Below are 14,627 nucleotides of genomic sequence, written 5' to 3'. Positions count from 1 at the left end.
TGAATGACTATGCAAACAAGGAAACAAACAAATGGGAAGAATAGGTAAATTTCTCTCAAAATTCTAAGTAATTTACGTTATTTTCCCCTCCAGCAGATGAAGCTTAACTCTGTATCCCTTGAGTGGGGGCTGCTTTTAGTGACTTGCTTTCAAACAGTACAGTATAGAAAGGTGGAAAAAAAGAAACTTTATCATACAAACTGTGGCAAACAGTGCCTCAGTCAGATGATCAAATCTGTATCAACAGTAATAAGTCATCCTGATGACACATGTACTCTTGATATGAAGTGACAAAAATGGTACTTTACCTCTACGGTCTTCCTCCCAAAAAACCATAACCTCAGTCTAATCATGAGAAATACATCAGCCAAATTCCAACTGAAGGACATTTTGTAAATGTCTGACCATTGCTTTTCTTTTTTTTTTTTTTTTTTTAATTATACTTCAGATTCTGGGGTACATGTGCAGATCATGCTGGATTGTTGCATAGGTACACACATGGCAAGGTGGTTTGCTGCCTTCATCCTCCAATCATCCACATCTAGTATTTCTCCCGTTGTTATACCTCCCCACCCTCCCCAACCCCTGCTATCCCTCCCCTAACCCCCACAACTTTCCACAGTGTGTGATGCTCCCCTCCCTGCGTCCATGTGTTCTTACTGTTCAACACCCGCCTATGAGTGATAACATGCAGTGTTTGGTTTTCTGTTCTTGTGTCAGTTTGCTGAGAATGATGGTTTCCAGATTCATCCATGTCCCTTTGAAGGACATAAACTCATCGTTTTTTATGGCTATGTAGTATTTCATGGTGTATATGTGCCACTTTATCCAGTCTGTGGTTGATGGACATTTGGGTTGGTTCCAGGTCTTTGCTATGGTAAACAGTGCTGCAACGAACATATGCTTTACAAAAAGTTCAAGATCATCAAAAACAAGAAAAATCTAAGAAACTATCACTGCCCTGAGAAGGCAGAGGGAACATAATGACAAGGCAATGTGATATCCTGGAACAGAAAAAGGACATTAGAAGAAGAAGTAGTGAAATCAGAATAATGTGTCAATAGTAGTTCATTTGGGTCTATAATATCACAATATATCAAAAGTAGCATTGTTAAGTACATTGTACGAACATCAAAAGTACATTGATAAATGCACTTATGATTATAATGTAAGATATTAGAAATACTGAAAATCAGATATGAGGTATATAGGAACTCTATACCATCTTTGCAACTTTTAAAAAATGTAAAAATAGTCTAAAATAAATGTTTATTAGAAAAGTTAGTTATTTCTGACTGTATATGTTTGTCTTTCCAGCTCTGTTACCTAAGAGGTTGGCTCTGTTGGGGAATATAGCCAAGCTGGAACCCTGTAGCAGTTGGGAGTCTTAAAGAATGCCAGTCTTTTTAAAGGTAAATTAAAGCAAAATCTTATCAAGATATATACTTTTATCTTCCTAATTAATACCTTAAAATGCAAATCCTATTTAAAACTTCTTTACTCTTTACAATAATTTTTATTAGAAATCAAAATGTTCAAATATTTATAGACAGTTGATATAAACACAATCAAATCATGAAACTTGAAGTAACCAGTTATTTCTATATTTTTTAGAATATAGAATTCTTTATTTTTATAATTCTTTTTTTGTTTAGCTTCTTTGTTGTATTTTTTCTCACAGTTTCAATTTACATGCCGATTTGAGAGATCTAATGGCTATGTAACGCATAAAGAACAGAAAATGATTTCCGCCTTTCGTATTCTATATTTATGACACTTTGACTAGTCCCTTATAATTAGTGGGTATTATGGTTGTTAAATTGGATACATCTCATTTCAAAGACAAACCTCTGTTGAAGCTCTCACATAGGAAATAAAGAAAGTCATAAATTTTCTTGACTTTTGACAAGAAATTTTATTGATCAATATTGATATGGCACAACCTAATTCAGTTGTTTCTTGTGCTGGCAATTGTAATCTGCTTTTCCTTTGCTGATGGTAGGAACCTAAACACTGAGATTTAGAGAGTTACAGTTAACATTCACGGACACAGTAATTAAAGTGCTGCTTTGACACTCCCTGCTTGGTAATGGGAGAATCTACTCTCAGGCTGTAGTCAAAACAAGCTTGATTTTCTCAGTTCTCAATCAGTGATCAATTAAGACTAACCATTGATAGAACAACTCAGAAAGACAAGGTTGAAGAGATAAGACAGATGTGTAATTAAACTAATGTGGCTTAATGAATCTTCCTGTGATATTTGTTCAAATCCTCTGTGCATGCTCATATTTCTGAAGTAGAAAAATGTAGTCTTTTCTTTTTCTTTCTCGGGATTCTTTTATGAGATTAACTTATTCAGTAAAGGTTAGGCTTTAATGCCATTTTAAACCATTATCAATTACTTTCAACTGTCAGATTTGAGTAGAAACATTTCAAATTTTAGATTAAAAATGTAAGATATAAGATGGAAATAAAACGAACCATTTGATATCTCAACTATTGATAATTCCTGTTCCCCGTGTTCATCTCTTTTATCTATCAATTTGTTCTCATCAATATTCAAAATTTATATGTAGAAAATGTCTTACCTTTCCTTTGTAAAATTTTTGCAATTTTTTGTAGAAAATTTTAATAAATATCTAAATCTCTAACCTTGGATAATTTTGGATTGGGGTTTCAGTCCAGGTCTTATATTTATAGAATAAGAGAAGTGAACACTTTGAATTTAATTCCTATAAAAGGCAACTTTATATTCTTAAATATCCATGATTACATCAACCTCAATATTATCTGTGATGCAAATATGAAAAAATGAAAAATTAATGCTAAGCCATTCCAATGACTGATGCAGCACTTTCTCTTCTTTTCTTTAAAACATAATGTAGCATTAAAACATTCAAAGGTCCAAATAAATGAGATGCACACACTTTCCAATGTCCTTTGGTTCACTCTGTGCTATAAAAAAGAAATAAAAATAGTTTGATATTTGTTTAACATATAGCTACTTTAAAGATAATAACTTGGAAAGGATAAATTTAAAGAAATTGGCATGTTCATTTGTTTTTAATTAGAGTTGAATTCATATTGATGCAGAAGACATTGAGGAGAATGGCTTGAAATTATTTTCTTTTTAATGTGAGGCTTTTCATAAATGCCACATAAGAAAATAGACCTGAGAATAATCTCAGTGGAATGCGATAACAAAATAGAAAGTGATAATCAAGAACATTGAAGATATAGGTTTCAAATCATACTTATTAACTTTTTATTTATTAAGAAAGAAATTTTTATTTTATTAATTTGAAAATAATAATGCTCTGGGGGCTGTTTATGATCTTACCACTTCCATTTATAATTTTATTTTTCAACAATCACAGAGGGCAATCAATTATTTCTTTTTCTTTCTTTTTTTTTTTTTGAGACTTAAATAAGTCTCACTCTTGTCCCCCAGGCCGGAGTGCAAACTTGGCTCACTGCAACCTCCGCCTCCCCTGGTTCAAGCGATTCTCCTGCCTCAGCCTCCCAAGTAGCTGGGATTACAGGAACGTGCCACCATGCCCAGCTAATTTTGATATTTTTAGTAGAGACGGAGTTTCACCATGTTGGACAGTCTGGTCTTGAACTCCTGACCTCAGGTGATCCACCCACCTTGGCCTCCCAAAGTTCTGGAATAACAGGCATGAGCCACCATGCCCAGCCTTTTATTTTTTTAAATATTTTGCAAAACTTACTCTTATTCTCACTTATATTCATGTTTGCTTAATAAGTAATTATATTAATTATAAATCATGCAGAAAAGTAAAGAGAAAGAGAAAGAAAATGAATCTTCTTTCATATGGTTAGATGAGCATTCTTTTATCATTTATAGAATACTTTCTTGTTCCAGTATGAAAAATATGGTTGAAGTTGGCATTTTTTTTCTGCCTGTAGTAGCTGGAAAATGTCAGCAAATTTCAGACAAATGACATTTGAACTAGGCTATAAAGAGAAATAGTTTAAAAATATGCAAAGAACAGGATGTAGATGTATAAAAGGCACAAAGATATATGATATTATTTCACATGTGGTAAATTTTAAACCATTTGAGGAGTTAGAGAATGAAATGTGTGTCAAATAGGGGAATAGCCGGTGGATAAATTCAGAAGAGTAGGCTTAGATGATAAAAAAACTTTAATGAAATTAAAAAATATGTCTGTTATTTGGGCTTTATCTATCTACATCTTTTACAGGATGTAGAGCTATGTTTTGTTGGTTTAGTCGGTTGGTTTTTGAATGTAGAAGAATAACCTGATGGAGAGAGAGTGTGTGTGTGTGAGTGTGTGTGTGCATGTGTGAAGATAATTGCTGGCAATAGATTGAGAGAGTATATATATAAGATCTTTTGGGAGCACCAATTTAATTCTATTTCTATCTATTCTGTATAATTTCTTAGAAAATTAAATAATTATTCAAAAATAATTTATTGCAATATATGTTTACATAGTTTTGGGTTTTAACTAATGTATTCGTCTGTTCTCACGATGCTAATAAATACATACCCAAGACTTGGTAATTTATAAAGAAAAAGAAGTTTAATGGATCACAATTCCACATGGCTGGGGAGGCCTCACCATTATGGTGGAAAGCAAAGGAGGAGCAAAGGCACATCTTACGTGGTGGCAGGCAAGAGAGTATGTTCAGGGGAACACTCCTTTATAAAACCACCAGATCTCATGAGACTTATTCACTATCATAACAACAGCATGGGAAAGATCCTCCTCATGATTCAGTTACCTCCCACTGGGTCCCTCTCACAACATGTGGGAAACAATTCAGGATGAGATTTCAATGGGGACACAGCTAAACTGTATCAACTAAGTAGAATCCTTCAAGATTCCACTAATACTTTATTTTATGAAGATGAGGATGCAAAGAGTGTCTACAAAAGGAGAGTTTGGAAGTGAGCTTTTCACTGACACAGAGGCAAACAAATCTAGGATCTATCTTTTTTTTTAAAAAAAAAAAAAAAACAAGTCTTTACATTGGCATGAATATCAGGTCCTGACACTCAGAAAACCTGTGCCTTTCAGCAGTGATGAGGTGAAAGAGAAACTGATGGAAACACGGAGGGAACAACAGATCTGCTCAGCCAGGAGTGGATTTGAGCATTTCTGGTTTTAGTGCTCATTGTGTCCTGCTGAGTTGACAATAGGATTCAAAAAATGAATTGCAGAGCCATCTGTTTTTTATAAAAATGTACTTTGTAAAGGATAACTAGGAATCATTTGGTAAATTTTGTTCGTGTGATTTTCCCTGACAGGTTATTGTTTGAGTTGCAATTAGCACATCTGAATAAGATAAATGCAGGGATAGTTCTAATTTTGGTAATTGTCAAAGGTTAATAATTCGAGACATGCCTGTTACGATTTCACAATGGACTTGTCATTGGGAATTATGATTCATCATCTACACAGAATAAAAAGGACAGAAAAGAAAGGAAAATACCAGAGCAGTTGATTATTCCAACTTAGACTCTACCAGACTTGTAATTCAGACGAGTTAGTCCAATTACTCGTGATTGCTTCAAGCCTCCAGATTATTAAAACAGGTTTAATACAAGTGAGAACAGCAGAAAAGCATACATTAACAAAGGTATCCCAATCTTCCATGAATTATCCTTTATGTAATTTTCTATTTCTTTGCTTAATGTTTAATTTCCATAGTCACAGACCTCAGGATACTCTTAAAATCATTCGCACTCAGAGACACAAAGTTCATTTACATGCATTTTATTCCACGGTGCATATTTTCAGTTAATCTTAAAGGTCACTTTCCTTCTGTGAGTCTAAATATTCAATGCCTTAAATAAAGATGAAAGATACAGATAAATAGGGGATCATTTTTTTCTCTTTCTGGCTTTAAAGCTATCTTGTTATATTTCATGCTGCTTTGATTTTTTGTGATAGGTCAGAATCCAGGTTATTGTGCTGTCATTCAAGTTGGCTAAAATGTCCTAAGTACAGAATCAAGGAAATAGATACATGCTCTTTGTTCTAATCAGAAAAAAAAAAAAAAAAAATTACACTGCAGGAGTGATGAAGAGAATTCTCAGCTATGTTCTATGGGACAACAATCCATAATTTACTTTGCAGATGTCTGTGTAATTTAAGCAGCAGGCAGAACAACCACACAGTTGTAGCTGCTCTGGGGAAAGGATACCGAGAGGCTCATAAATCATGGTAAGGATTAAAAGCAATGAGCATTCATCTTCTTAACCTCGTAAGGCAATATGGGAAAGCCAAGCATCAGAACATACAGAGCATGGAATCCGCACAGGGATAAAAGATGCCAGAGTTTTTAAGGCTTCTCTCAATTAGCATTGACCTCTCATTTGCGAGTCAACAGAACATAATTTTAAAGTTGATTAAAAAGAGGCCCTTTCCATATCAAATGAAATTGAGCAAGTGACAAGATATGTTTCTGGGCCAGAGTAGAAGTGAAGTCAAATCACATGGAAGTGCTAATCATTTGCTTTGATTGAAGTATGTTTCTTCTGGGGCAGCCTATGAAAAATAACCTTATAAATATCCAATCCACAAGAACTGTCATGTTGAACTGAACATTTACAAATGGTTAAATGTCATGAGAAAATTCTAACTTCAGAGTAGTCAAGGAAAGGAAATACAGACAGCTGGCTCTCTCCTATAACATTTAGTAAATAAATGGTCTGTTACTAATTGTTTATATTTGAAAAATTATCCTAATCAAAGTTCTCTGGATTCAAATGAGTAATTCATACACAGTGAAGCAAGTTTCATTTTTTGTTGAAGATAGAAACTTTAATCAAATTTTAAAGCTTTTGAAAAAGGCTAATCTGTTAAGTTCCCCAGCATTCTTCTAAATCAGGTTCATGATACAACTGAACCTGCCAGTTTTATAAGAATGACAAGACAGTGCAGGAAATAATAAAATCAGTTATTCAAGGACAATCATGAGCCTATTAAGGACAAACAAACTGATTCAGTTTCTGATTCTCTAGTTTAATATCAAATATCCCTTGGCAATGATTCTTTTTTATATAGTCAGTACATAATTATCTATTTTAGTTAAGGAGAATTGTAGTGTGGTTAATCCAGAGTGGAAGATCATTTTTTACATAGATTTGCCATTGGGATCTATTTTCTGTTCATATTTTAAAATGATTTTATCTGACTTTTGAGAAAATCACACTGCCCTATCTTTGAAAACAGCCAGAATAACATGCCAGATACTATAACTTGGACTTCTTCGACACTGGGTATAACCTATTCTACACCCCATGCTAGGGACAAATAACCATCCTTTCCATTTGACAGGCAATAATATACTCCTCTAGTTAAAATATCGTTTTCTGCTACTACTTTTCATTCCTCCGGAATAAGGATTAAGTATTCATTCTTTGACAGAAGCTCATATAATGATTTTAAAGTATATCAACGTTGTTATATTGTAGAGCATTGCACTTAATTGTTCTTCACCTGTTTTCTAACAAGACTATGCTGCATTCCCAGGAACACTTGTAGTGAAGGGGATACAGAATTTAGGAACTCAGCTAGGCTTTTCTGCCATATATACTAAGACTGATTACTAAGATAAAGAGATGGGGAAATGTACTTTAGATAATTGAACTAAAACTAGAATAAATCACTTTTCTTGACTTTATAATAACCTCTGTCATTTAACCACAAAATCATGAGTTTTTCAGAATCTGCTAAAGACAGTAAAACTACGTTTTAAGAAGAGCACACTGGGCTGGGTGTGGTGGCTCACCCCTGTAATCCTAGCACTTTGTGAGGCCAAGGCAGGTGGATGACTTGAGGTCAGGAGTTCGAAACCAGTCCTGTCCACCACGGTGAAACCCTGTCTCTACTAAAAGTACCAGGCATGGTGGTTGGTGCCTGTAATTCCAGCTACTTAAGAGGCTGAAGCAGGAGAATCACATGAACCCGGGAGGCGGAGATTGCAGTGAGCCAAGATATGCCGCTGCACTCCAGTGTGGGTAACAGAGAAAGGCTATGTCTCAAAAAAAAGCCCAAAAGAAAAGCACACTATTTGTATCTATGTATACTTATATAAATTACATAAATTAATTTTTAAAATAATTATTAATTGAAAATAATTAGCTTGATTTAATTATTACATAATGTATGCATGTATCTAAATATCACATTATACCCCATAACTTTATACAATTACTATGTATCAATTATAAATACAACTAAGAAAGATTTCAATATTGGCAGACTAGATTTGAGAAATAATATTATGTTAATTGTATGTATTTGGCATCCTTAAATGCTTTTATGTTTCAAATATGTTTGTAAGTAGACATATTTGGGTGACATGTTCTGGGTGACAGAGAGAAAAATAAGAACTCACTTTGCCCCTTTCATTTTTTCTGCTTAATAATATATACTTAGTTTACATAAAATATCAATATGCTTAGAGGTAGGGGGATGGATTATAGACTTATGGATTAATTTACTCAAAAAGTATTGAAAATAGTCTGTATTATTTTGTGTCAAAGATTCTTCTCTGGGTTGTGGATAAATTTGTGAAAAATATCATTAAATGTTACTAACCATGTTGGTGTTTACATTCTAGTGAGGCAAATACAAATAAGTAATTAAATTATATAATATTTAAATTATGTATAAATAAGTTTACAGAAAATGATAAATGCTATGCAGAAAATCCTCTGGGAAGAGTGCCAGGAAGTGTCTGTGTTGTGCAGAGAAGGGGAAATGGTAGTTTGCAAATTGTGGAAATATGTTTCAAGAATATCTTCTTGATAAAACAGCATTTGAAAAGACTTGAAGGAGATATGGATGGGAGGAAACCTTGAAAGTGTCTGAAGTAGAGCTTTTCAAATTAAATCACAAATTTCAAGTCTCCACTATTCAAAAGCCAACAAGGCGGCCAGTGTGACAGAAGCTTGGAGAGAGTGGGGAAGGATTATAGAAGAGGTTCGGCCCCAGAACTTTGGGAGGCTGAGATGGGAAGATCACTTGAGGTCAGGAGTTGGAGACCAGCCCAGTCAACATGGTGAAACCCTGTCTCTACTGAAAACATAAAAAAATTAGCCGGGTGTGGTGGCACATGTCTGTAATTCCAGATACCTAGGAGGCTGAGGCAGGAGAATAGCTTGAAACTCGAAGGCAGACGTTGCAGTAAGCTGAGATCACGCCACTGCTCTCCAATCTGGGCAACAGAATGAGACTCTATCTCTAAAATTAAAAAAAAAAAAAAAGAAGAAGAAGAGATTCTATAGGCAATAGGGCCTTGAGGGCAGTGGTAGGACTTTACCTCTTCCTCTGAGTGAGAATGGAAGGCATTGGATGGACCTGAGTGGAGCAGTGCCTTGATGCGTTTTGTCTTTTCAGAGGACTTCTCTGGCTGATGTGTTGATAGTGCACTATAGAGGCCCAGGGGTTGAATTAGGAAGCTCCTTTTTAGGCAAGTACAACAAGCTGGTGAGCAATGATACTGGTGGGGAACAGAGATACAGCAGAACGGTGGGTGAGCAGAAGAAAGCTTGAGACAAGATGATCGATGATGCATTATACATGCAGTGTGAGGAAATGAGAAAGATCCAAGATGAATTCATGGTATCTGGCCTGAGCAATGGGAATATGGCTTTGCCATTAACTGAGCAAATGAAGTCTGAGCTTCCTTTAGCCCGCTAAGGAGAAACGTTGACTAGGCAAGTTGATATATTCATACAAAAGTCAGGGATGAGTTCATCCTAGTATATATGTTATATGATATTGACTGAGATTTGTTTTTTTAAACAAACACATGACACTCTCTATGTCAGGTGTTATCCTATGATTTTAGTATGTATTATGTTTAATTAGTCCTCATAAGAACTGTATGACAAAGGCACTATTAACATTATCTTCATTTAGCAGATGAGAAAATGTGGCTAAAAGGTTAAGGTAATATTTTCCAAGATCACACAGCTAGTAAGTGGCAGAACTGGGATTCAGACCCAGGCACAATAGAATGATTTTACCCAACTTGACCCAGGATTTGATCACTAATGGAACAAGTTCAGACAAGAATAGAAATATGAGAACTAGGCTTGGGGGCATTGGAGTGGAAAACATCAGGGGAATGAAGACAAATAAAAAATAAAACAAGTGGTCAGTGCAGGAGAAAGACAAGAAGTGTGTTCTGAAATTAAGTGAAGGAAGCCTTTCAACTGGATAAATTGCTGCTGATGAATCTTAAAAGATCAAGACTGAGCACAGAGGATTGAAAATCACAATGTGGATTCCATTGTTTATGTTGACAGCAGTGTTGATGTATTGCTGAGCAAACGTTTGATGAGAGTTATGAAAACACAGACAGAATTAAGTTTCCACATCAAGACAGAAGCTTGAAAGGAATTGCTAAGAAAGACTTATTTGGAATTTTTGTGCTATTTTAAAGCAAAGACATGCTTATGATTCCTAGTTCCAAATTCACAAAAATAGTTTGTCATACACATTTCAAATGACCAAGGAGAGATTATAACAAAGTGACATAGATCAAAACTCATCTGCATTATGTTGCAACACTTTCCCCAGAACAGGTAAACTTAGAGCCACCCCCCGGCAAATTCTTAATTTTTATATAATAAAAATTAAAATTAAATGGGTAATTCATTATGTTATTAACAAAGTAGTGTTGACTCCTTTGGACCTTTTAGGGTTGCCTGGACGGTTTAGGTTGCAATGCTTAGATGTGTTGGATATGTCACCACATTGTGGAAGCTCCAAGCACAGACTTCATGTTGAATTGCCTAGTTTCCAATTCAGCTCAGCCATTTATCAATAGTGACAAGTTACTTAACCTCTCCATTTCCTATTTTGTTCATCTACAACATGAAATAATAGAGGTCCAAGAACAGTGTGCCTCTAATAGGGTTGTTTATAAGGATTATGTGAGCTCATATTTGTATACGCTTTTTGTAAAACTCAGAACAGTGCCTGGTCTATAACAAACCAGTTTAAGTGGTTTGTAAAAATATAAGTTATATATTTCTGTTTCCCTTGAAGATTTGCAAGGAATAGAATGTTCTCCTTCTTCTATATTTTCCCTGTGTCAGAAATTCATGGATCCCCTTCCACTTCAAGGAAGCTAACTCACATGACAAATATTCAAGAGTATCATACTCAGTTAATATTTATTCTCATAGATTTCACTTTACTCGTACTGGTTATATGTTCTAAAGTTTATTTTTTTTCTTATATTTCTAAATTTGTTTTTTATGCTGTGAATTGCTGCACGTTCACTTAATGAAATGTCTTAAATGAGTATAGCTGGCATACACACACACATATATATATATATGCGCATACGTATACGTATATATATATGTGTGTGTGTGTATGTGTGTATATATATCCCTACTTGTCAGACTCTTTTCATATTATATACACCATAGCAAGACATCCCTCCCATATGGAAGCTGCTACTGAAACTCTTGACAGACACAAAGTCCTTGGATACAATAAATCACGTGTAAAGAACACGTTTAGCCCCATGACCTTGTTAATTGAAATTATAACTAAAAAATTCCCATTTTCTCACTTTTAATAATATTTTCCCAGTCCTAAATAGCCTAATAACATAATCACTGTTCAAAAATTCTCAAAGAACATCTTTAAGGAGTGTTTCTGTGAAGAGTGTTAGGATTCTTTAGTTTTTTGCCGCATATGATGAGGCAGATGGAGAAATTCAGTTTTTGAGCATGATATTTATTCCATTTTTTCCATGTTGTTTGAAATTCATTTTTTATTTTGCCCCAAGGGATGCCTGCCATCTAAGCACATGTCTGAAACCAGATAGAAAACATATGTCCTGTATACCCTTGGGGTGTGACAGAAGGGGTGAAATATAGAATAACTCCTTCTTCAGTTGTGCAAAAGGGAGGTTTTTTTTTCCCCCAAATGCTATTTCTTCAAAAGTGCAGGATACTGTGTTGTAGCCTTTTGATAGTTAATTATTGTTGCAATTTCTTTCAAAATATAGAACTTATTAAACTTTGACATGAATGTACCTGGGGTATCTCTATACCTTCTTCTTAAAGACAGGGAATATTAAAGCTTGGCTGTGAATGTATCTGCAGTATCGCTATGCCTTAAATCCAAATCTCCAAGCCCGTCACAGAGTGCTCCTTGTGTTTGTTGAGCAGCGTAAGGTAATTCTAGTAATAAACTTGTGCTGACCTTGTGTCTCACAGGCTCTTCATGGTATGGTCTTTGGTTTTCCAGCTTTTATTAGAGCCACTGCCCACTGGTAAAGTAAGTCCTCACTTAACATCATCAATGGATTCTTGGAAACTGCAACTTTATTTAAAATGCCATCTAATGAAACCAGTTTTACCATAGGCTACTTGATATAAACAAGATGTAAGTTCCTGTGGCAGATTTCTGGTCCCAAAAACATCACAAAACTTCAAAATAAAAATCAAAACACTTCTTATATTAGACATTGAAATAAATGTGAGTTAGATACATATTTCAGAGAGATTAATAAATGTAAATAAAATAACTATTTACCTGATCATTTCAGTTCAGGGTTGTGGGTGGCCAGAGCCTGCCTTCAGCTCAGGGTACAAGGCAGGTAGGTCCTAAGGTGAGTGGGTGGGGATGTGGGTGTGAGTATGCCCTACAATGGAGCAGTGCCATCCCTGACAGACCACTGTTCCATTGCAGGACATACACACACCCACGTCCTCACCCACTCATACTAGGACTGTTTAGACACACTGATTCACCTAATGTGCACAGCTTTGGGAAGAAGGAGGAAACCAGAAGACTTGGGGAAAACTCACGCCAATCTAGGGAGAACATGCAAACTCCACACAGACGATAGTCCTGGCTAAGATTCAACATTTTTATAGTTTCATCAACATTATTATGATACAATGTTGAGCAAAAGATGTTTTCTGAGGACTTACTGTACACCATGCTAAACCATATACACCCCAAAACAACCCTCCTAATTCATGGGTGCTTCATGTGATCACACTCGGCCCAGAATACCTTTCTCCCTTTATCTAATCACTTGCACGCTGCCTCCCCCCATCCTGCACTATCCCACTGCTAATAGCTTATACACTCATCCAGTGTCAAATTCCTTTCATTTTAACCATCCTATCACAGTGTTTATTGGCTGCTTAGTTATCTGTATCTGACATGACCTTGCAGGCTTGTTTCCAGAACCTATGGTCTCATCTCAGGCCCTGAGGCCTAGTCTGCCCAATGGCCCATTCTCAGTTCAGTCTATTCCTGTCTCTCTAGCCTTCTTTCAGGTACCCAGCCTTTCCTCCCATCTCATGCTATCCATAGACTTTCCATCTTTAATGGAATGGTTTTCTCCTCTTTTATTCATAATTATCTGGAAAAAAATTTATGCAACTTTCAGATCATCTCAATAGATACTTCTTAAAGAAAAATATAAGGACCAAAAAAAAAAAAAAAAACCCAGACTATTTAAAAAAAAAAACTATTTTTGAAATAATGCATGCTCCCTATACTCTAAAACTATTTTCAGTATCAAGTATAGTGCCTAGCATGTATTTATGCATGCATGAAATTTATTATATTCATTTATCAAGTGATTCATTCATTTATTCAAAAATTTTTCTCAGTATATTTCATGCACCTATTTGAGTGCCTTAGGATAGACTTCAACAAATCAAACATGTTTCTGCTCCCCTGGAGTTCACGATGTAGTTGAGGGTGTCAGAAAATCAACAAATGAATTATTAATTTATAAGAAATGATTAAAGACTAATAATGTACAATAAAGCCAATCAAGCAAGTTGATGTATTAGGGGCATACTGGGAGTTTAATTCAGATTGGTGTCAGAAAATCTGCCTCTGACTTGAAGCCATTTAAGCCAAGATATGAGTAACTGGGAGGAAACTGTGGAAAGTAATAGCCAGGAGAGGGGACACCCAGGAGGCATAAGTTTGGCATATTTATGGAAGAAAAGCGAACACCACAGTGGCTGGAGTGGGCAGAGGGACACTGAGAAAGGGGATGCTATCTAATAAGTTGTCTGGAACCAAATCCTTTGGGTCTTTTTAGCTAGGGTGAGGAGTTTGGAGCTTCTGTGTGCGATCAGTGGTCTTCAGAGTGGATTGAGCAAAGAAATGGCATTAGTATAAAAACATTACTGGTGGCCTGGTGCGGTGGGTCACACCTATAATCCCAGAACTTTGGGAGGCTAAAGAGGGTAGACCACCTGAGGTCAGGAGTTCAGGACCATTGTGTCCAACATGGTGAAACCCCATCTCTACTAAAAAGATATAAAAATTAGCTGCATGTGGTGGTGGGCGCTTGTAATCCTAGCTACTCAGGACAGATAAGGCAGGAGAATAGCTTGAACCCAGGAGGTAGAGGTTGCAGTGAGGCAAGATCATTCCACTGCACTCCAGCCTGGGTGATAGAGTGAGACTCAGTCTCAAAAAAAAAAAAAAAAAAAATCGTTGGTGACTTCAGGAGAGCAGAGGAGAAAAACCTTCTTCTACACAGGAGTGTGGGGGTGCTATCTGGAAGGAGCCAGGCATTGAGACGGATCTTAAAGAGTGAGCAATATTCTGCAAATAAGG

At 35.7% G+C, this 14,627-nt stretch overlaps 1 protein-coding gene across 5 annotated transcripts in view; it reads left to right on the top strand.

Annotated features, from left to right (window-relative positions):
* Positions 1-14,627, top strand: part of CDH12 (cadherin 12) — a 1,114,509-nt gene that overhangs the window by 356,223 nt on the left and 743,659 nt on the right. For all 5 annotated transcript variants that reach the window (XM_012475264.2, XM_064375903.1, XM_012475265.2 and 2 more), the window contains exon 2: positions 1,318-1,412. The gene's annotated coding sequence lies outside the window, so the exon portion shown is untranslated. The remainder of the gene's footprint in view (positions 1-1,317; positions 1,413-14,627) is intronic.

This window comes from Aotus nancymaae, unplaced genomic scaffold (genome assembly GCF_030222135.1).
Source record: "Aotus nancymaae isolate 86718 unplaced genomic scaffold, 86718_ANA_hifiasm-v0.15.2.pri h1tg000014l, whole genome shotgun sequence".
Classification (NCBI taxonomy): Eukaryota; Metazoa; Chordata; class Mammalia; order Primates; family Aotidae; genus Aotus; species Aotus nancymaae.
This window is presented reverse-complemented; position numbering and strand designations above follow the sequence as displayed.